A 24,922-nucleotide genomic window follows, 5' to 3' on the forward strand; every position below is an offset into this window, starting at 1 on the left:
CCAAACTGAATTCTCAGCCCCGCACCTGGTGAGCACCTGGTCAGATGGCTGCTTCCTGGTGTGCTTTTTAAGATACACGATTTGGGAATGATGATTTTCTATCTGGGATTTTGATTTATTTTAAAATTAAAATTTTATATATATTACAAATATATATATTCGCATTTAGTCGAGTCGATCTGTAGACCTTGTCAAAAATCTATGAATTGGGGGTGGGGTATATGGGAACACTGTCCTTTGTATGTAACTTTTCTGTAATTTTAAAATTATTTTAAACCAAAAAGGTTATTTAAAAAAAAAAAAAAATCCATGTGGGACGGATGGGGCAGGGGGGCGTGGACGTGCACCTTCGGCCTTGCATCGGGCTGCGGGGCTGCAGCGCTGGGCCCAGGTGACGTCTCTTCCCCTTCTCCAGAGTCCCGGCGGCGCCAGGTACGGTGCCGACTGCCGAGCGAGAGTGCCTTTGCGCCCGGCTGGGGCTCGGGGTGCTGCAAGGGCCGCTGCGTGTTCGGGTCTATTGTTTCGTGTCTCCTGCTTTGCCCTGCAGGTGCGGGCGGCCCGCGGGCCCTACACGTGTCAAAGCCGCGGCAGGAGATGGAGCACCTCCCAACCGCACCTCACCATCTTGCTGAGCTCGCCGGGGCTACGTGTAGACCTGAACGTCTACCCGCTGCTTCCGCCGCCTGCACTGAGGAGCTGGTGCTCCTGGGCGGCCTGTGGAGCACGGCCTTCGCGCTCAGCCTCCTCCCGGCTTCGGGACAGTGGAGGCGCACCGGCCTGTTGCACCGGAAGGGTCGGGAGCCGGAATCTGCAGCGCCATTCTAGGGCCACCTGCTCCGGGAGGTGAACGCTGGAGTCCCCTTCATCCTCTCGCTGAAGGTTCTATAGCTTATACTTGTGACCTTGAATCTCTTTCCCGTCATGATTTAGGAGCTGTAGAAGGCTACTACCCGGAGCCGGGTAATCTTTGTCACAGAGATCAGAGTGATTCCGGTTCATATGGAGAACTTGCATTTCAGCACATTATTTCATAAAAATTTCATAATTACATTTACCACTTACAGCCCAGTGTGCCGGAATACACTGCTGAATCTCTTTCATGGCCTGGGAAGTCCCAGAAAATAAGCTGTAGGTACCTGGATGACACAGATAGATACCTAAGCTGTGATGAACCACGTGCTAAAGCTCTGCAAATTCTTTTTCCAAGTATGAGATTGTCTGCATGCCTGTTGATTCTTTCAAAAGCATGCTAAGAAGGTACTGGCTGAACAGACTTAGAAGTGTCACTCATCCCTGATATCAAAAGAAGGAAAATAAAGTAGCAGCTCAGAATTTGATATAAATGCAAATTAGATGTAATTTTGAATCTAGAAAGTGATGCATGTAACTTGCAAGCAAAAAGGAAACACTAGAGAAAGTGAGCCCAGTGTAACAAAGCAGTTAAAATCATGAAACAGAAACTGCGTGACCTTTATCACGATGTTTTCAGTAAGTTAAGAGATGACCAAGGTAGGCCAGTCAATTCAAACCAGTGTGGCCATGGTGGAAGTGTTTTGACTGTACCCAAGGAACTGTGACCTCAGGCCACAAAAAGGAAAACCAAAAGGGAAAGAGAAAAAGTAAGAGAAGTGGACAATGGACTCCCATTATGTTGATCATGTAGTATATATTGAGAAGCTGGTGATATCTGGATCACAAGTCATTGAAACTGAGCTTCAAAGTTTAGCTTTTATGACTGGAGTTTTGTATACAAAATAAAACTTAAGTATTATATCTTCAAGTTCTGCTACTGAAATCACTCAGTTAATACTACATTTTTTTATAAATTCAGTTTTATTGAGATATATTCACATATCATACAATCATCTGTAGTGTACAATCAACTGTTCACAGTACCGTCATTTACTTGTGCATTCATTACCCCAGTCTATTTTTTGAACATTTTCCTTATACCAGAAAAAGTAAAAACAAGAATAAAAAATAAAAGTAAAAAAGAATACTCAAATCATCCCCCCCACCCTATTTTTCGTATAGTTTTTGTCCCCATTTTTCTACTTATCCATCCCTACACTGGATAAAGGGAGTGTGAGCCACAAGGCTTGTTGTTATACAATCGTCTTCAAGAGTCAAATCTACTGGGCTGCAGTTTGATAGTTTCAGTATTTACTTCCAGCTATTCCAATACATTAAAACCTAAAAAAGGTTATCTATATAGTGCATATGAATGCCCACCAGAGTGACCTCTCACCTCCATTTGAAATCTCTCAGCCACTGAAAATTTATTTTGTTTCATTTTGCGTCCCCCTTTTGGTCAATAAAATGTTCTCAATCCCCCAGTGTCAGGTCCAGATTCATCCTCGGGAGTTATATCCCTTGTTACCAGGGAGATTAACACCCCTGGGAGTCAGGTCCCATGTAGGGGGGAGGGCAGTGAGTTCACCTGCTGAGCTAGCTTAGCTAGAGAGAGAGAGGGCCACATCTGAGCAACACAGAGGTACTCAAGGGGAGACTCTTAGGCACAATTATAAGCAGGTTTAGCCTCTCCTTTATAGTAACAAACTTCATAAGGGCAAGCCCCAGACAGAGGGCTCAGCATACCAAACTGCCAGTCTTCAATGTTTGTGAGAACATCAACAACAATCCAGGTGAGGAAGCCCAACACTTCTCCATTTTCCCTCAGTTCCTCAGGGGGGCCCTGCATATATATTTTTATTCTCTGCCCAAATTACTTCAGGATGTGTCACTATTTCACACTAGCCTATACAAACCTACCAGGTCTCACTTTCTATTCAAAGTTCCATGTAATTGTGGTGTTTGAATAAACTGTATGGGTTAAATTGTTTAGGAAATATAGATCCTGCACCAAATAAACATCTCTTCCCTTGGTCTCACATGGAAGTTGAAGTTTTAAAACACAGTCAGTATCGTCCTTTACCCTTTGGCCTGATTTGTCCTAGTCCTAACCAGATCTGCTCTATTCATATCTCTAGTTGAAGTCTGGACTCTTTTTCAGCTTTTTTAACAGTTGCTGTATGTGCTAATACTGACATTCATAGCCAAGCTCTAGCTCTGAGTTTCAGGTGTCACACAGATACCCAAAGTTCCAGGGAGCGATCAGGTTACACACAAAGGGATCAGCATCTCAGAATCTGTAGATAGCCATTACAATTCAGGAATAGATGTGACTGCTGTAAGAGCTTACAATCTAGGGACCATTACAATAAGCATTCCCCTGATAAGCTGCGCTCTAAGATTCAATTCTGAGTTTACACATTGCAGTTAGTCCATATTGATGAGGCATTATAGTGTTTGCCTTTGTTTCTGGCATACTTCACTCAAAATGCTGTCTACAGGATCCCTTCACCTCGTTGCATGAATACTATATTTTGTAAGTTATGTAGACAAAAGAAGTTTGGGACTTGAAGGTCAGACTTCTGGGAAATTTGGGAAGGCCACAACTTTTCACGAAGTACTCTGACTGCAGTCTATGCAAGATTCATAAATAGTATGTTCGGTAACATCTGTCACCTTGGTAGCCATTTTTATAGTAAGATGGTCCCTTCAAAAAGAACAAATATTGCCCATCTAAGCTATTTTAAGATGTATGTTTTATGACTTGAAATGCCTTAACATTTTCATCTAGTGGTAGCACTGAAATATAGTGATTGTTTTTCAAAAGCTGTTTCAGTTTAATTTTATGAATGCTTAATTTACAACTTTTTCTTTCTGTAGAAATAACTTTTATATTTTAATTTACAAAAAATGATCTTCTCCATTTTATACAGATATTCTAAGCAAATTTACCTTTGATAGTTTCCCTCCAAAATACCCACAGTCAAGAGTAGGTGAAAATCTAGCAAATAGGGCAGCATGTTGTGATCATTTTAGAAATTTATACAAAATGATGAGACTCAAGCCAAACTGAGGTCAATATAATAATGCCAAACTGAAATAAAACAAAAACTAAATCCATGGTCATGGTCTAAATTAAGGTGCCAAAAGGGAGCTTTATAATAGTACACTTGGGCTTTAATGCCTGGGGCTGAGAGATAGCTGCAATTACAGGTAAAAGTGTAAGTCACGGTCCTCCCTCCTGTAGTTAGGGAAATAATGGAGCTACCAACATATAGGGAAACAGAACTCCTTTATGAAGCAGCAACTAGGACATTTTTATTCTCATCAGGTCAGGAAGCAGCAAGGAAAACTGTCAAAATGGTCACTGCACTGCATATGATTTACTCCAAAGAAAGAAAAAGTAATATGGACTATAAAATTCCTGGCAGTCAAAAAGCCAGCCTGTAGGGATGTTTCCACATCCTAAAACGTAGAGGTTTCACCAAAAGCAACTCACAAAGCTTACTGCCAAAAACATTACAAAGCCATACAAGGAAATAAATCCCAAGTGGAGAAAAGAGTCAGTGTATGAACATACAAGATTTTACAACCCAAGAACTCAAAACGCTGGAACCTTCTGAAAGATTTTTTAAATGTTTAAATTGAGCAAAAGGACAATAAGAAAAAAGACTTGAAAATGAGCCAATCCTAGAAATATGGTACTTGGAATAAAAAAACTCAATGAATCAATTGGAACAGTAAACAAGATACTGAATTTTCTGAAGATAATCCTAACCAAATCACTGAGATTGCCAAGTTGTAAAAACATTGAGTATTTCCAAATTATCACAATCGAGGCCAGATATTTCTGCAATAAGAATCAGGTACTTTTCTTACAACGGTGGAGTATCGTAAGTCATAAAAGTACTATCCTCAGTTACAAAAATGCAGTGTTTTGTTCAACCTGAATTTTTTATAAGAATGATTTTTTTTTTTGCCATTTCAAAAAAAAAAAAAAATCTATGGGAGACCTAGATATTTCTCAAGGCCACTCCTCATTTGTGATAATAAGGTTATATCACATGGGCCATAAACATGGGCTCTGGAGTCACACAGGTAAGAATTCAAGTCATGGCTCTGACATTTGTCTAATTTTCTAACAATTTTGAAGACTCAAATTGCTCAAATTTTTAAAATGAGGATAATAACTACTCCATAATGAGGCTGTTGTCTGTTAAATGGAAACCTAATAAGGATGTTAAAGCTTATCGAGAATCTGTTCCAAGGTTAGTGCTCAGAAGTTGGCAGCCATCTGTATGTTGCCAAACTCATGACCTTTCTTTCCCTCCACCAAGAGGGCAGGCCTTCTTCTCACCCGGAAGTGATAAAGGCTCCCAAAGGAAGATATGCAAAAGAACATGCAGAGCCAGAGGCAAAATACAATTAGTAAACCTTATGAGGGCTCCGGGGCAGCTGTGTCCAGGAGGCCAAAGCTGAAATTTGGAAGGTAAGATTTTTGGAAACATGGTGGGTAGAGACTGGGGCAAACTTTAAACACTGCAAGCATTTTAAAAATATTTAACACGTTTAATATTCTTTTAGGAAAAACAGTAAGTTGGTTCTGGGGGAAAGCATTCAAAAAAACTTGTAACTTGTGCAAATATTAAGCAAAGAGTCTCTTCTGAAATGGACAGGAGATAAAAAAAAAATTCCAATGAGGTAAAAATGGCAGAGGGATAGAAGTGAGACTCTAAGGAGAGAGTGAGAATGCAAAGCAGTAACTCACATATATGAGACCCTTTAAAGAGAAAACATTTTTGAGGTCCACCAGAGGTGATATAAATTATTTTAATTATTATTAAACTTAAATATGCATGAAGGTAAATAGTCATAAACTCCTAAAGTAGCTTCTAAGGAAACATAAAACCCAGACAAATTACTAATTTAATATAAATAAAATCCCATAGCTAAACAGCTTATTAAAAACAACTTAATATTGTCAAAGATTTTTCCCTGAAATTAAATTGCTGATATTGTGTTTGATGGCGGAAAGATGTAGTTGTGTACTTGTATTTTAACTGTTCTTACAATTTTTTTTTTTAATCATCATAAGCATTATCCATTTTTGCCTTTCTTACAAGTCACTGATTATCTCAGGGATTCAATCAACCAATCCAACAGAGCAAGAAATAAAAACAAACAAACAAACTTAATGGAAAATTGTCCATTGCATATTTAATACTAACCTTCCACTAATGAATTGTTGAAAGTTAGTATTTCTGGTTTCCAGATATTTGCAATACGCCTACTCACAAAATGAAAATGATAACACAAAATAGCACAGGTTCTCTTTATGTTGACCTGTTTATCCTAATGAATGCCATGTGATTCCTCAGCTCTCCCACTCTGATTAAAACCTCTAAAGCCATCTGACCTTCACTGGCTACAGAGGGATATAAAAGACAAATGGCAGTGCAGCTCTGACGTGATAGGAGTTTGGCTTTGTTCTGCTGGCCGTCCTGCTTCCACTGGCACCATCAGCCGTGGCCTTCTCTACCACCATGATATTCCGAGCAAATTGCCTCTAAGAAACTTGCCTCGCAGTGAAATATGGGAAGAGGCAGCCTGCTCCTGTTCTTTGGACTCAGTGTTTTGAACAGGTCCCACATTGTCCTGCAATTACTGGTGCTATAGTGCAATGGAATTACCTTTGATCACTCAGTTAAGGTATCAGTTCGGCGAGGGACACCAATAAATGTAGGATGAAGCATAGTGTCCGAATCTGTTGTGTATTGAATGGTGTGCCCCCAAAAGATAAGTCCAAGTTCTAACTCCCAGTACAGGGGAATGTGACCTTATTTGGACATAGGATCTTGGCAGATGTAATTGAGTTAAGGGTCTCAAGATGAGATTATATTGCATTTAGAGTGTGCCGTAAATCTGGTGTCCTTATAAGAGAAAGGAGACGGAGATTTGAGACACAAAGACCCGGGGGAGAAGGCCATGTGAAGATGGAGGCAGAGGTTGGCTTAGGCTGCTCCAAGACAAAGAAGCCTGGAGCCACCAGAAGCTAGAAGAGGCAGAGAAGGATTCTTCCCTCGAGCCTTCAGAGGGAGCCTGGCTCTGCCGACACCTTGACTTCCGACTTCCGGCCTCCGGAACTGTCAAAGAGTAAACTTCTGTTGTTTTAAGGCTTTCAGTTTGTGATACTTTATTATGGCAGCCTTAGGAAATCAAGACAGAACCAGTGCCTGTTCCTCCCAAAGGAGCACAAATCTAGGAACCGAGAAGTAGAGACCACTGAATGTGGTCAAAGGGGAGATTTCAGGATGTAGATATGTTACTAAAAAAAAAAAAAAAAAAAGTAGAGACTACAGTAGCACATCTTGCAGTCTCCCCATTCTCAAAATCTTTGTTTCCTACTCCTGTTATTCTGGGCTTATTGTTCATAAGTTTTAGTATCCAAGGAAGAAACACTCAGGAGTTTTCCCAATGAGGCAGCCATAGAATTGGAAGCCAGGACCACTGTCTGTCTATGTTGACTGTCATGTCACAAGCAGGTGCACACAATTAAAAAGGGAAAGTTACAGTTATGGCTGCAGTGCTTGCCCTTGACCAGCAAAAGCAAAAAAGTTTCAGAACCCAGATGTTTTCCTGGAATACACTTTTAGGCCACCATGAGTAGAGATAGAGTTAATGGAAGACCCATGCCACTCTCCACAGGTAGTATCTCCAGTGTTCAGGCCTCTCAGAACTGAAGGTTTGGTTCACCTTACCCAGAAGAAATTGTGCCCTTTGAGATGTTTGCTAAGGTCTGGGGAAATGTGGACTGGATGTTGGCGAAAGCTGCATAACCATTTGCAAAACAGGGAATGCCTCATCCCCCTGTATTTTTCTTCATAGTGCTAGACCATAATACATATTACTTATTTTGTATTTTTAAATAGTATTTATTTATTTATTAACTCAATCTTATTGTTGATCATGGGAAAAATGCCATTTACTCTAGAGCTGTAGATACAATATCAAGATGAGATCAGGATGGAAATAAGAAGAGTAATGGAAATTTTTCAGAGACCCTGGACTAGGAGGAAAGTATACACAGGGCACCCACTAGATACAGCAATTTGGGTGTGTCTCTGGGTTCCTCTGTTGGGGAGGTTTGAGTGCATTGGTGGTTGTACAAGAGAAGAAGGTCAGATTAAATAGCATCTTAGCATATGCATACATATGTGTGTACGTGAATGTGAATGTGACAGCAGCCAAGGAGTGGAATGTGGTAGAGTCTTCTTAAGCTACCTATAAGGCTCACAGTAATGCTCCCTATTTTGGGAAAAACCCTAGTGACCATATTTTCACAAAGTGACACTGCTTCCTTGACATTAGATGAATGATCTACATACAAACCTTTGATTCAATCTATTTTTTTTCCTTTCTGAGAATTTGAACTATGGACTAGAGAGACACAGAGACTAGAAATCATTAGTGTTGAGTCACATTCACGACAGCACCCTCAAGAGAAGTTTCATAAAGTAAGATACCTGTTATTTATTCACTCTCTAGACAATGATGTGCATACAGATTCACCAGGCAATGTGGTCCCCCAGGTTTTGGAAGCCATATTCAATAGAGGAAGAGACTTAACTAACACCCACTGTGTGCAGGCCTTTTGACATGGATTATCTCAGAATACCCCCTGCAACTTAATAAGGTAAGTCTTACTTAGTGTTACAATTTTACAGCTGAACAAACTGAGGGGTCAAGAAGTTAGATGACCTTGGTGCATGGAATTGATCCTGAGTCAACACTTGGAAGGCAGCTCTGTTCACCACTCTCCCACCAAGGGAAGCCCTGAAAATGCCAGAGGCTTAGAGACTGAAACCTAAGCTGGAGGTAGTGATTCCTCCCTTCTTCCACGGTTGGACCTTCTATAGGGTTGTGTCAAGGAAGCCATGGAGGCAGGCAGTGAATGATCTCCATCAGTTCACTGTTGGCCATTTATGTCTGTGTCTTTCTGAAGGCTTGAGACAAGGGAGCTTTAAGCAAGTTCTATAAGAATTTGGTATTTGTGACCTTTCCGGGGCAGGTTTCGGAGTGGTGAAAATCTCTCTAAATGAAGAGAGCCCCCAGAGTGGAGATCATCTCCAGCTAGTGGTTGGAGGAGCTAACCTGGGACTAATTGGTTTGTTTAGCTGGCACAAGTTCTAGTATATTCCATCTCTCCTCTCCTCCTTGGGTTTGGTGGTCTAAGTTTGGAATCTAATGCCCCTCAGACCTTGGGTTTCATTCTCCTTCTCCTTCCAACTGCAAATGATAGCACAGCTGCATACTGTCAGTGACCCGGACTTCCCAGCTTGGGTGGGTAATAAAGTCACAGTAGCATTTATGCCACATTGTCAGGGCCACTGCATCACACAGTTCCAGGAACACCCCTGGTGTTTTACAGTGCACAGGCACCATGCATGACCCAGCACTGGCTTGCTGATTGGTCTTCTGCAAATTCCTCCACCCCTTCTCTACCTCCCCATCTTCCCATGTATTTCCAGGGATGTCCCTCCTCTGATTATGAATAAACTAATCAAGACCCACCTTGAATGGGTGGCGTCACACCTCCATGGAAATAATCTAATCAAGGTCCTACCCTCAGTTGGGTGGGTCACATCTACATGGAAGCAACCTAATCGAAAGATCCCACACACAATAAGAGCTGCACCCACAATATTGGGTTAAAAGAACAGCCTTTTCTGGGGGTACATAATAGATTCAAACTGGAATAAGTAGGAACTCAATAAATAATCTGTGGGCACCCAGGCAGGCAGCCTGCTCCATTTGCCTATTTGCATGATTGACTGGGAAGCAGCCTGGGAAGACACCCTGAGGGCAGACTCAAGAAGGTAAACTTGAAACAGAAAAACAAAAGAAAACAAAACAAAACACTTAGATGCCAAAGGACAGGAGGAAACACAGTATTTTGGTAACTGGTAATTTGAATAATCATTCCATGGATTCATATCTGAACCAAGTGGGTAGAGGACTGGAAGGAACAAAAACAATAGAAAACAGGTTTTCTGTTTTGTTTTCTCCTGTTTTGCTAAAAACAGTGTAAGAGTGCAAGATAGTGCTGCTTTGATGCCCAGATACCCAGGAGCTGGGTTATTTCCTGGGGAAAATTTGGGAAATGTCTGGGACTGAATGAAGTTGATTTGCTGTTTGAGCATGAACCAGTTAAAAATGAGGGACAGCCACCCAAAATAATAACTTGAGATTGGAAATTCTCAATTTGTAAGTTTTCCTTCTGACAATCATTATTCTCCTCCTCATCCTCCATCAAGAGGGGCTTTAAAACTGAATTAAGATCCAAGTGGACCAAATAGTGACTGGCAAAGGGACACCCTGTATATGCAATTTCTTTAACTCTTTACCTACCTTATCCCAATCACTAGATTCCAGGGAGCCAAGAGAAGGAAACCAAGAGCAATACTTTTCTACAATTTGCAAGAGCTTTAGAATATGAGATTCATTAGCCTTAGCACTGCCAGCTTTTAAGAGCTGATGGAGGAGATAGACATAAGGTTGATACTTGGTTATGCTGTCTCCATTCCCCATAGTAACCCTGCTTTAACAAAATGCTCGGGAGTCTTCTTACCTAGGCAAGTAGTGAGGCCTCTGCTCCACCCGAGTTCCTGCGCCGATATCATACATCTTAGTTGATTAAACGAGCCTTCCCTGGAACGGAACGGACCAGCCACTTTGAGATTCTGGCCCCTTTTTGGGCGCCACTTGTTGCTGGGGGCGATGCAGAAATTAAGATTAGAGACAAAAGTATCTCTTGGAGACTGGGAGCAGGGGACACACCACCTGTCGGGCAAGTATGTCTGTCCCGTTACAAAGACCGTTATTTATTATGCTTTTAGGGTAGAGAAATGCTTTACTGTGCATGTAGACATTTTCTCAAGGTTGTCTACATCTGTCTGCAAAATGGGTCTTATCTTATTCTCAAGGACAATAACAGAAAAATAGTTCCCCAGCTGCATTCTCACGTCCACGCACACTTTAATGAGGCGTGCCTTGATAGTGTTCTATCTCAGCAGGGGCCCAGTGTTCCAGGCCCCCACCTCAAGTATGCGGGAAGGAGAGGAGAAACTCCAGGCTCTGTTTTCCACAATGTTTATACATTTTCATTTCCCATTATGGGAGATCTTATGGATCTTACTCATCCAAAACGTATTTCTATATGGCAAAAGGAGAAGACTTCAAAATCCTCATGGAGTAAATGGTTTCTTTGTTTTGGGAAAGTCATCTCAATGGATTTACTAATATTGCAAATATAAATCAAACACTCTTCTCTGAAACAGCACTCTAATTCCCGGGAGTTAAAATATCTTGGGTATTTGGTGATAGAGAAATAGCGTAGAGGAGGCAGCTGCCAGGAACAGTGATAATGAAAGAGCATATTCCTCAGACTTGTATAATATAAAAGATCCTCTTAAAGAAGCAAAAATTCTATGATCTTTGTTGTTGATTAAATTATTTCTGTTTTGTACAGATATAAAACTAGTCATTGACTCCTTTTTTTTTCTTTATTGGCAGGCAGCGGCCTTATACTCTGGCTGTAGAAAAAACAAAGGCAAAATGGTAACATTTTATTTTAATGTGAAATCTCATCTTGCCTGCTGTGTAGCAGACTGGACAATGTAATGAGTGTTATTGTTAGACAAGGCACATATGTTCTGTTTCTAACAAAAGCCTTACAAAAGATATTTGAAAAACGTTATATTCATAAATGTCATTATTTCTCTATTGCTAATACGAATTATATATATTCTGAGATCCACTTGCTGACAGCAAAGGACCTCAAAATTGGTAGATTTCTTTTTTAAAAATCCACTAAATAATAAGAGCTAATGGAAATTGTGACTTTCATTGGTTAGATCTATAAAAGCAAAGAAAAGGTCCAAGTAGTAGCCCTTTGTGTTTCAAAAACTTTGTGATTCAAAAAAACTCTTCTTTCCAAAATATCCCCTCCTACCCAGGACTATAAACTGATGGCTCACACCTGCTTTAAGGATTGTTGAGCTATTTTAGCTAATGGTCAAGGTAATTAAAAAAAAAATTATTGTGGTAGCATATAATACAACATAGCATTTCCCATTTTAAGCACTTTCAAGTACACAAATCAGTAATGTTAATTACATTCACGGGGTTGTACTACCATCGCCACCATTCATGACTAAAACTCTTCCATCTCCCCGAACAGAAACTGTGTACCCATCAAGCATTAATACCCCATTCCTCACCTCCACCCTGACCCCTGGTGCCCTGTAAACTTCTTTCTATCTCTATGAATTTGCATATTCTATTTATTTCATATATGTGAGATCATACAACATTTGTCCATTTATTTCACTCATTATGATGTCTTCAAGGTTCATTTCAAACTGTCACATGTATCAGAACTTCATTCTTTTACAGAACAAGTGGATAGAAAATCATAAGAGGAAGACCTGAAGAACACTGTCAAACAACTTGACCTGATTGGCATTTATAGGATTCCCCACCCAACAGCCTGACACATAATTGTTTTTCAAGTGCACATGGAACATTTACCAAACTAGATTCTATTTTGGATCACAAGACAAGTAACAATAAGGAAGGATTCAAATGAAAGTTTGTTCTCTGAACACAATGGAACTAAATTAAAACCAGTAACAGAAAGATATCTGGAAATTTCCTAATTATTTGGAAACCAAATAACACATTTCTAAATAACTCATCGATCAAAGAAGAAATCAAAAGAGAAATAGAAAGTATTTGGAACTGAATGAAAAGGAAAACAACATATCAAAATTTGTGGGATGCCTTAAATGGAAATTTATTTCTTTCAATGCCTATATTAGAAAGGAAGAAAGGTCTCAAATTGGTGCCCTCAGTTTCCACCTTAAGAAGCTTGAAAAGGAAACACAAATTAAAACTGAAGTAAGCAGCAGAAAGGAAATAATAAAGATGATAAGTGTAATCAATAAAATAGAAAACAAAAACAATGGCACCAAAAGATGCTTCTTTGAGATGATCAACAAAATTGATAACCTTGTAACCAGACTGATTAGAAACTAGAGAAGTCACAAATTACCAGAATCAGGAAGAAGACAGGTGATGTCCTACAGATTTGACAGCTAGTAAAAGGAAAAGGAAATGTAATGAACAACTTTATGCCAATAAATTTGACAACTTTGATGAAATGACCAAATTCCTTGAAAGACACAAACTATTCCCTGATTTATTGCCTGTTCAGCTCCTAATATATCCTTTTAGACTGTTCTGTGAAAATAGATACGGGCCCTTTAAATAGTTTTCCTCTGCCAAGTGGCTCTGAAGCTTTGTCAGTAGAGGGCACTGGAGAGACATTTCAGAGGGAAGGGTATGCTCCCTGAAGCATCTGAAGCTTTTCCAGTGCCCGGCTCCTGCAGCGCCGTGGCCAGCAGCTTCCCCAGGCGTCCTTCCCACCCCTACTCTGGATGGTTTTGTGGCAGAGTGGCTCTAACCCCTGCCGTGCAGGTGTTTCTCCAGGGCTCAACTCCTGTAGTGCTCAGCTCTCAGCAGCACCTGGCAGTGCTCTGGGGTCGGGGGCTTCACCCAACACCCTCTTGGGCAGTTTTGTAGCAAAGCGTCTGGTGAGAGACCTCCCCATGAACAGCTTTTCCCAGCACCCTAGTGGGTGGGTTTCCAGAAATTCCCGTCTCTGCCATTCTGTGAGCCCTGGCCTTGCCCTCTCCAACAGAGGTCTGGAGAGGTGGGTGGGGGTGGGGGAAGTCTTCCTGGGGTGTTTTATCTCAGCCCTAGGGTTTGTGACTGCTCCTTATCTCTGCCACTCCTATATTCTTTAGAATTCTCTTTACTGCTTACTAGCCTATCCCTGTTATTCTAATCCCCTGTTATATTTAATTCTTTATATTAAACTTCCCATGTTCAAATTACATTGTGGCTACTCTCTCCTGATTGGACCTAGATTGATAACGCTAACCAAAGTTAATTCAAGAACTAGATAAACCCAATTAGCCTATTAGAGAAACTGAATTTGAGGTTAAAACATTTTCTCTGTAAATTAGGAGCCAAGGTCACCTGCTGAGCATGAGGGATTTAAGAGATTGAGATTTGAGGAGAATGGGCAAGGTTTGCAACAGTCCTTATGAAGAATGGGAGCATGTGTTAGAAATTGTAGTAAAATTGCAGGCAGCACTAAGGTCCTAGAGGAGGCTGTTGATCATGAGTTATGGTGGAACCCATAGTTGGGTAACTTTATTCTGATACCCTCAGGTGCAGGGTAGGGGGAGATGGATAATTGGATGCATCCAAATGGGTTTTTCTAGTAGGTGCTATTAAAAGAGGAGTTTAAGTACTTCAGGGCATTTGCAAGGGGTTTAGAAAGATGAAGAGCCTCATTTTTATGACACCACCATAAATATACTAGACATACTCAGTTGTTCTAGACTAGAGCGCTGTTTCTCAAACTTCAGTGCAATAAGAACCACCTGGGGATCCTGTTAAAATGCAGATTCTAATTCAGCCGATTATGCATTAACAAACTTCCACGTGATGCCAATATTCCTGGTCGGCAGACCACATTTTAGGTAGCAAGGGGTCTCTGCCTACATATTAAAATCACTGAGAAGCTTTTTAAAAATACTAATATAAGGGCCCTATGCCAGACCAATTAAATCAGACTCTCTAGAGGGGTGTCCAGTTGTGTGTGTGCATGTGTTTATTAAGATAAAATTCACATAACATAAAATTGGCCATTTCAACCATTTTAAAGTGTGCAATTCAGTGGTTTTTAGGGTAGTCACAGAGTTATGTAACGATCACCACTACCTAACTCAAGAACATTTTCAGCACCCCAAAAAGAAATCATGTACCCTTTAAGCAGTCATTCTCTATCCTACTCTACCCTCATCCCTGGAAACCACTAATCTACTTGATTTACATACTCTGGATATTTCATCTGAATGGCATTGTACAATATGCATCCTCTTGTATCTGGCTTCTTAGCACAATGTTTTCAATGTTTATCCATATTGCAGCATGTATTAGTACTACATTCCTTTTTATGGTTGAATGATATTCCATTGTATGGATATAACTCATTTTGTTTCTCTGTTCATCCATGATGGGCATTTGGGTTGTTTCCACTTTTTAGCTTTTGTGAATAGTGCTGCAATGAATACTCGTGAACAAGTATTTGTTTGAGTACCTGATTTCAATTCTTTGGGCTATACCTAGGAGGGCTGAGTGACCATCAAACTGTTTTCCACAGTAGCTGCATCATCTTACATTCCCACCAGCAATGTCAAGTTCCCTATTTCTTTCTTTCAATTTTATTTTTATTTATTTTATTTTATTTTATTTTATTTTATTTATTTTTTAAGAGCCATCTTAGTGGATGTGAAGTGGTTTTCATTTTGGTTTTGATTTGCGTTTCTCTTGATGACTAATGAGATTGAGCACTTTTTCATATGCTTGTTGGCCATTTGTATATTTTCTTTGGAGAAATGCCTATTCAAGTCCTTTGCCTTTTTAAAAAAATTTGATTGTTGGTCTTTTTGTTGTTGAGTTGTAATAGCTCTTTACATATTCTGGGTACATATAGACCCTTATCACATTTATGATTTGCAAACATTTTCTCCATTCTGTAGTACTTTCTTGAGAATGTTCTTATATGCACAAATGTTTTAAATTTTGGTAAAGTCAAATTTATCCAGTTTTTCTTTTGTTGCTCATGCTTTTGGTGTCTATTGCCACATCCAAGGTCATGTAGTATTTACCCCTATGTTTTCTTCTGAGTGTTATAGTTTTAACTCTTATATTTAGGCATTCAATCCATTTTTACTTAATTTTTATATGTAGTGTGAGGTAGGGTGTCCAACTTCACACTTTTACAAGTGGACATCCAATGGTCCCAGCACTGTTTGTTGAAAAGACTATTCTTTCTCCATTGAATAGTCTTGACAATCTTGTCAGTGTGTGTATGTGTGTTTTAAAACCCCAGGTAAATCTCTAGCACAATAAGAGTTAAACCACTCTTTATCTCTTTGCAGTACTTCTTTTATGGCACTTACTGCATGCATACTGCAATTTTAGTTATATGAGAGCAAGTTTTTATTTCCCTTACTCGATTGAAAGTGCCTGTGGACATGGAACCAGACTTACATCTCTGTATTTCCAGAAACATTTAGTTCTGTCCATTATATATAGTAGGTGCTTGTGTTTTTGTTTTTTTTTTTTTTTGGTGTGTGTGTGTGTGTGTTTTCTTTAGAATGAGTGAATGGATTGGGGAGAAGGGGAATAAATTAATTAATTGAAAAATGAATAATGAATGAATTAATGAATGGTTGGAAATGGGCACAGAATTATGGTCCTTAATGTTCCTCTACCAATTTGGAGTGGTATATGGAATCCTAAAATGTTAGCGCCAGACTGGCTTTTGGAGATTTTCTAGTTCAGCTCTGTATAAGCATCACCTGGGGCACTCATTAAAATACACATTTCTGGTCCATCCCTGGAAAATCTGAGTCATCAGGTCTGGACCAGCCTTCTACTCTCTGTACTTTTGTTTTATAAAGTTCCCAGGTGATTCTGATAATCAACCACATTTGGGAATTGCCAATCTAGCCCAGCACTTTCCCACCTCCCCAAGTCACACACACAACAATCCCATTTTACAGATGAGAAAAATGAGACTGAGAGAGATTGAGATATTGATAGTGTCAGATAAAGATACTCCCTGACTGAGGCAGATCAACCACTTGGTATTGACCCACAATATGGAATTCTTTTGTGATTGGTGATGTAGATGTTGCTGTTTTGTCAAAGGCTTTGGTGCAGCTTCCATCTTCTTCATTAAACTCTTTCACTGCCCGTATTAAGAAGCCACCCTGAGAACTTTTTTAGGGGGAGGAATCCAGGAAATGCTCTGTTGTCTTCAGAAATGATTTCTTGACCTTTGGGGACTCAACAGGGTATCCCAAGTCAATTTTGTTGAGTTGCAGGTAATAAGGATATGTATTTTAGTGACAGATAGTCCTGGATTCAACCCCAACCCTACCATTGACCAGATGTGTGATTTTGGGCAAGTCACCTAACTTCTCAATGTCCTCTTCTACAAAATCCAAATAATGATACCTACTAACAAAAGTCCATCTGGATACAACATTAGCCTGCTTTCTTTGTGGCTTTCTTTCCTACAAATCCCTAGTCCTAAGGGCATATCTTATTTTGGGGGAGGATCAGATGAAATTTTACATATGTATATATATGGTCATGTTTAAAAAGTGATGTGCTAGATCAAAATGTAAACTACTATTATTATAATAGTTACATATGTTATGTTACTTATTGAATTTAAGAGTTTTCAATTGTTGTCTAGCACTGACAGGCATCTGTGTGGATCAGTGCCAAGGAGACCAGGACTGTGGGGCAAGAAGATGGTGCCATCAGCCATTGGTGACTAAGTCTGCTCACCAGCCCTCAAAAGAGGTAAGGGTTGGGGGTCCTGTCTGATTTCTCTGACTCAGAGGCTGTATGTGCTTTGTCCTCCAAACCTTCCTGGAACCGTGTTAAATAGTAATGCACTCTCATGTATAGTTTTGAATATTTTCCTCATAATGCTTGAACAAAATAGACTTCCTTTGACTCCCCCATCATTATTTCCATTACCTTCAGTTGTTTGCAAATTTTCAGTATGGGGATTCCATCTTAAAAGTAACTTTTAATGTTTTTCTCCTTCAAAAAATACATACTTACGGTTGAACAGCCAGACTTGGCAAACAAAAATAAGTAAGTACCACCCACAATCTCTCACCCAGAGAAACACTATTGTTAATCTTTTGGTGTATATCTTTTCACACTTCTATGCCTGTGTGTATGAATATTTTGGCAGCTTCATATTTTTTACTCATTTAACATATCATGGACATCCCTCAACATTTTTATATATTTTTTTTTACTTTTTATTATGGGAAATTTTAAACACAAATAAAGGAGACATAATAGTATAACTACATATATACATAGTATACATTACATATCCATCATCCAGCTTCAACAATTATTAACATGTGGTCTTTCTTTCATATCTAATCCCACCCATTTCTCCTCATCCCTATTATTTCCAAGTTAATTCCAGATATCATATCATTTCATCCATAAATATTTCTGTATATATATCTAAAAGATAAGGACTCCTTTTAAAAAATAACCATGATAGCATTATCACATCTAAGAAACTCACAATAATTCTTAATGTCACCAAATACCCAATGTTCAATTTGAAATTGATTCATAAATATTTCTGTTTTTTAAGCATTTGGCTTTTGAATCAAGATCCAAATAAGACCCACATACTGTGATTAATTAATAAATCTTTTAAGTCTCTTTAAATCTATAGATTCTCTGCCTTTTTATCCTTGCAATTTTATTTATTACACAAACCTAGTCATATATCCTGTCGAGTTTCCTGGTCTAGATTTTGCTGAGTAAATCCCCACAGTGTGGAATTTAACATATTCTGTCCTCTTTGTATTTCCTGCAAATCAAAAGTTAAATTTAGAGGTTTATTAGACTCAGATTTTGTTTTGTTTTGTTTTGTTTTGTTTGTTTTTAGCATGATTATTTCATAGGTGCTGTGTTCATCTATCAGGAAGCAATAATGTCTTGTTATTTCTCTTTTTGTAACATTAGCAACCTTTGAAAATCAATACCTAGATCCTGGATCTATTAATTCACTAGGAATTGCAAGAATGGAGATTTTTTTCTAATTCTTTTTTCCCTTTATTTATTAGCTGGGATTCTTCTACAGAGAAAGTTTTCCTCGTTTTCTGGCTGGTTACCTAGTAGTACAGTTCACTTAGGAATGACAGGACAAGTGCTTAATTTATTCCCTTTATTTACTAGTTTTCAAAATAATGAGCTGATACCCAACTGCAGCTAAATGGGTTTTTAGTATTATTATGAACTTGAAGGTTTACGTATCTAATGTATATTAAGGGATTGCAGTTATTATCCTTGTTGATGCTCAAATTATTCCATCACTGGGTAGCACGAGGCTCTTCAAATGATGTTGCAAGTTTGTCTCATACACTTCCTGCTCCGCTCCTGGAATTAGCCATTTCTCTTAGGAGCCCTGGACCTTTTAGCAGGAAATGGCATTTCAAGAATGTAATACTTCCAATTTTAGTTCAAGATACATGATTTTTACTTAACCTCTTCTATTTTACATCTGTATATCCTTTCTCCAATGCCAATGACTTTGGCATGATAGAATTAGAATACTGGATAATTATTATTTGTTGTATCCCACAATATACCTACAAGGGTCTCAAAATAACATTAATACCAACAATATGATTACTAAAACAATTTAAGATTTTTTAGTTCTTTTTGTCCTTGAGTATAATCTCATAGTGATATGCTGTCAAATTACAAAGTTTTAAAACATTTAAAATATAGTTCCTTTTGGTGTGATTATGTCACCTCTTGAGTAGACATTTGTTTTCATTTGTTTCATTTTACTTTCTGTTTTTAGGGATGATATTTTTATTAAATTTGTTGTATCATTGCATAAAATATTTGTACAATTTCTATGTCAATCGATGACACAATGTCTATTTTTAAAAGCCTATCTTTTGTCCCCTCCATCTTATTACCTTCCATGCCTTATAGGTAAACATGATTTTAATTGTATGGTTTAGCCTTCCTTTTTGTTGTTGTTAGAAGCAATACATGTTTTATTCCCTCCCTATTGGATATATGGTTTTTCACTATGTGGTCTATATTTTATTTGAGTAATCTCTCTTTCTCCCTTACTCAACTTTTGGTATTTAGAAAGAGTTGTAATTTTGCTCTAATTGGTTACCTTAAATGAAAACCTTAACTACTACCCTAAATCCCTTCACTTTTTGGATTTTTATCTATAGGTGTCCTACTATGAGTAATATTAAAATTAACTACTAGCCTTTTCTTCCTTTCTTCCTTCCCCATGTTACCTCCTGCAGCTGATCTGAAATAATATCCTTTTACTCCCATTTAATCATTCGAAGGCAATCATCAAGCTTAATCTATGTTTAATATATTCTCCCTACCCCCTCCCGCAGCTTTTGATAGGTGTCTTGTATTTACACTGTCAGAGCATATGGCTATTTCCTATATTCTCTCCCTAAACCATTATTTAGCCTTAATCCCACAGGTAAATATATTTTTAATGCCCCCCCCCCCCCAGTTCCTGTGTCAACATCTCTCCAGTTATTTTGGTTGGCTGAAGCTGAATCTCTAGTGGAATCCTCAGGAAGTCTTAGGGGAACAATATTTCGTCTTCTCCATCAGTCGTCTCATTGCCTCCCCCAGATTCTTCCTCCTGCAGATGTGGAGACCTTGGATGTCTGGCGGCTGATGGTGGTTGGTCCTCTCCCCAACCACTCATATTTCGGAGTTGGAGGGAATACCTTGTCCCCCAGTTTTGTTGTCTATGTGTTTTGAATTTTGTTATTTTAATTGTTGTATCAGTTTTTATGGGGGGAGGGGATTAAAAAATTATGCTAGCTCTACACCATTAAAACCACCTTCTCAGAATTTAAAACAATTTACAGCTTCCTCCTTTGTGAAGTGTCTGTTCAATCCTTTTGCCCATTTTTCTGTTAGATTGTCCGTATTCTTCCTTTTGGTTTGTGAACGTATTCTGGATACAAGTCCTTTGTTGTGTTTATGAATTGTGAACATTTTTCCCACTGTGTAGCTTCCCTTTTATAACTCTCTTAATGGAGTCTTTCACCATTCAACATTTTCAATGAAGAAATTGTCCTAATTATAAAGAGGCCCACTTTCTCTATTTTTATAGTTAGTAATGTTTCTGTAATATATAAGAATTCTTGCCTATCCCAACATCATGAAGATGTTTCCTATGCCATCTCCTAGAAGTGTTACTGCTTTACCAAGGTTTCCACAACGGGCCGGTTTCTTCTGCTCAGATTTACCTCCTGCTTGTCTCTGATGGCTGCAGACATAAGAGAGCAAGTCTTGTGCTGGTGGGTTTCCCCACCTCGGCTTCACTGGCTGGGCCTTTCTTCTCTCTTGCCCTAAGCAGGCTTCCTCAGCCCCATCCTGAGGAACTGAGGCAGGAGGCTAGAAGGCTTCTCACTCGGGCAGCTAACTAGGGCCATCCTCAGTGTTCTCATGCCCAGGTGGAGACAGTGCCAAGCTCCACAGACAGTGGGGGGCAATAGGGTATAGTGACGAGGGCTGGAAACAGGATCAAATCCCTTTCCTAGCCATGTGGTCTTGTGCAAATTGGCTCTGAGATCATTCTGGTCTTTATTCCTAATGCACATTTTTTTCTTTTTTTTTCCTTTTTTTTTTACATTTTTAAAATTATGAAATATATAGCATATATACAGAAAAATGATAACTTTCAAAGTACAATTTAACAAGTAGTTAGCAAATTTCAAAGAATGTTATGGGTTACAGTTCCACAATTTCAGTTATTTCCTTATTGTGAAATATAACATATATGCAGAGAGGTGATAACTTTCAAAATATGATTTAACAAGTAGTTACATAGCAAATTTCAAAGAATGTTATGAATTACTGTTCCACGGTTTCAGTTATTTCCTTATTGTGAAATATATATACAGAAAGGTGATAATTCTGAAGTACAATTGAATGAGTAGCTTTAGAGCAAATTTCAAAGAATGTTATGGGCTAAGTTCCACCATTTCAGTTATTTCCTTCTAGCTATTCTAATACCCTAGCATCTAAAAAATAATATATATATATAGATTCAGTATTTGTAATCCTTTGTTAAATCCTATTTTGTCTGTTGCCACCCCTTCCTCTAGTTTAATCACTTTCCTGATCTTCAGGGACACCTAGGCTGTGATGCCTAAGTTGTTCATGTTGAAAAGGGGGTGTCAACTTTATGAGAAAAGGGGACATATTTAGTCTATGTTCTTGAAAAGGCTAGTGCCTCTGGGTTTTAGGGGACGGCGGGGACCCGGCTATCCGAGGCCAACCGAGGCTCCGCGGCGCTGCCGTATCGTTCCGCCTGGGCGGGATTCTGACTTAGAGGCGTTCAGTCATAATCCCACAGATGGTAGCTTCGCCCCATTGGCTCCTCAGCCAAGCACATACACCAAATGTCTGAACCTGCGGTTCCTCTCGTACTGAGCAGGATTACCATGGCAACAACACATCATCAGTAGGGTAAAACTAACCTGTCTCACGACGGTCTAATCCCAGCTCACGTTCCCTATTAGTGGGTGAACAATCCAACGCTTGGTGAATTCTGCTTCACAATGACAGGAAGAGCCGACATCGAAGGATCAAAAAGCGACGTCGCTATGAACGCTTGGCACAGGAACACTCTGGAGGATTTAAGTTTCTGAAAGATAAAGTTAGTGAGTGAAACTTTTACGGAGTCTCAGATAGGGACCCAGGTATTTCAGGACTACTGTTTATTAGGGCTTGGGATACTGCCTGCACATTTTTAAGGCTTTTGATACATATTCCCAAATTGCCTCATAGATGTCAAAACCTATAGATGATAGTTTTCTTTTATTAGTCAATTGTTCAAAAACATACATAATAGAGAAAGTAATGTTCCTAGGAATTTTATTTTATTAACTGCTTCTACTTATATTTGAGAATAGCAGCCCATTATTTATTCAGTCTGTAGAAAAATTTGACCTCTATATGGATTTATCAGCCTTATGCATTAACTCTACTGACTTCCAAAGAAGCAGAGTCACTGTGGGAACAAATACCACTCACCAGGGATGCTCAGCAAGATTATCACACTTAAACCTTAAAACAATCCTGCAGAATAATTGATATCATCCCAATTTTTTAGATTAAGGAATTGAGGCTCTGACTGATCAATGACTTCTTGGGGTTACATAGATAACAAGTGGTAATGCCAAGATTCTAAGCCTAGTCTGTGTTTGCAACAAAATGGAAGTAGCATGTGCTCCCCATGGTGGTTTATACATGCAAAATTAAATGTGTGTAATATGACTTTAATATAAGGGACATATCACATGCATTTTCATTTCACAGTCATTGGGGACATCTTTTCCTAGTCACCTATAGAAACATCTCATTAATTATAGGGGACATATGGATGTCACTGAATGGGTTTAGCATAACTCATTGAACCCATCCCCTTTTGGTAAGCATTATAATGGTTTGACATTCTTTGCCATTATGCAAATTGCTCTAATTAATGTGATCATATATAAATATTTTTGTACACTTGTGTAAATTATTTAGGATGCATACTGAGCAGAAATTATTGGGTCCAAAGTTATGAATATTTATTTTAATGGCTGTTTTGGAATTGGGCAGTGCATCTTTAGAATGTCAATGTTGTACACTGATTTTATTTAACAAACATTTCTACAGACTCACTATTGCCAGGCACTGTTCTGAGCACTTCACAGATCTTAAAACTTTTAAATTTTGAAATCTTCATTACGAACCTGAGATATGGGCTGTTGTTATCCCCATTCTCTAGATGAGTAAACTGAGGCACGGAGAAGTCAAGCAGCTTCACACAGGTAGGAAAAGGCATTGCTGATCTCATACCCAGGTGATCTGGCTCCGGAGCCCATGCTCTGAAGGGTTACCTAGGCTTCCTGGTTCCATGGAGGCACCTTCTCTGCAAGCACCCAAATCCTCAGGATTAGGCATTACTTGCTGGGAGAGTCAAATCAGATCTTAAACAGAAAAGTATTTTATCAATTGTGATAAAGTCATAGGTTATAAACTTTTTTCCCATGATGCCAGCAGATAGCTTATAAATGATATATTTATTAAAGATGCATAATGAACCCAACGTCTTAAGAAATGAGTCTATTGGCTGTTCTCCACAGGCACCCATGTCTGAGACATGAAGGCTTTACTGAGCCTCAACTCTTGGCAGGCAGCTGTGTGCACCAATGCAGAGAAGACGGGGCCTGTAGGAAAGGAAATGAGTACATCAGGAAGGGCTGTGGTCACATCTGCTTCCCTTACATCCCTCAAATAGTTAAGGCCTGACATCATTATGGGTAAGGCTATCCCAGGGGGATTAGGCATTTGGTGCTGTCTGGATTTTTACAATTCTGTGGCCACTGAGGAATATGACAGAAATACACTGGGATGCCTCAGGTCTCCGTCTGCCCTTTTCCTTCTTGAAGAAAAGGCTGGCCATAAGACCCTGTCCTTTAACATTTTCAATGAGGAGTCTAAAAAAATTATCATTTCATATTTCTCAAGGAATATGTATTCATTGCAGAAAAGTCAGAAACTACAGAAGAGAGAGAGTAAAATTTTCCCATAATCTCATTACCAGGAAAGAAACATAGTTACGTGTTTGTTCATATCCTTCCGTACATTTGGTTCAGAAAGTATGGGGGTGTGTTTGCAAAATAATCATGGTATCGTACTCAACATATATTTTTAAACTTGCCTTTTTTTTTCACACAACAAGATAGTGAGCAGCTTTCCATGATCATGAATATATTTCTACAATTGCATTTTTTTCAAAGACTTCAAAGCATTTTCATCATGTGGATATACCACATTTTACTTACTAATCCTTGACCAATGGACTTTAAGTCTTCCTTAATCTTTTTCTATCAAAAGATCCCTTAAAACTAAATCTTTCTGTGCACCCTTGATTATTTCATTAGGAAATATTCCTTGAAATGTTTCTGAGTCAAAAAGCTTGCATGTTTTTTAAATCCAAAGATAGATGGTCAAATTGCTTTTATGAGGACATATTTTCTATGTCAAAAAGTTTGATAAACTCCAAAATGCTGGATATATTTTACTTTTCCATTATTTGACAATAATTAATAATAATAATAATTTTATATGGGCTTACAGTTTCAGATCACATACATTTAAAGAAAAAATAACCTCAATTATGTGTGTGAAATACTTGTTTTTAGGGAATGTTTCAGCAATTCTTTGCCATAAGTTGGCATTCCCCAGAGTGGGAAGAGAATGAAAAAGCACATGTTTGGCAATCTCTCTTTGCCAAGTCTTTTCAAATACATTATTT

General features: G+C 38.8%; 1 pseudogene; it reads left to right on the plus strand.

Annotated features, from left to right (window-relative positions):
• Positions 1 to 309: 309 nt before the first annotated feature.
• LOC119514718 lies at positions 310 to 21,938 on the plus strand (annotated as a pseudogene).
• Positions 21,939 to 24,922: the final 2,984 nt, after the last annotated feature.

The sequence above is a fragment of the Choloepus didactylus genome, chromosome 18 (genome assembly GCF_015220235.1).
Source record: "Choloepus didactylus isolate mChoDid1 chromosome 18, mChoDid1.pri, whole genome shotgun sequence".
NCBI classification, from domain to species: Eukaryota; Metazoa; Chordata; class Mammalia; order Pilosa; family Megalonychidae; genus Choloepus; species Choloepus didactylus.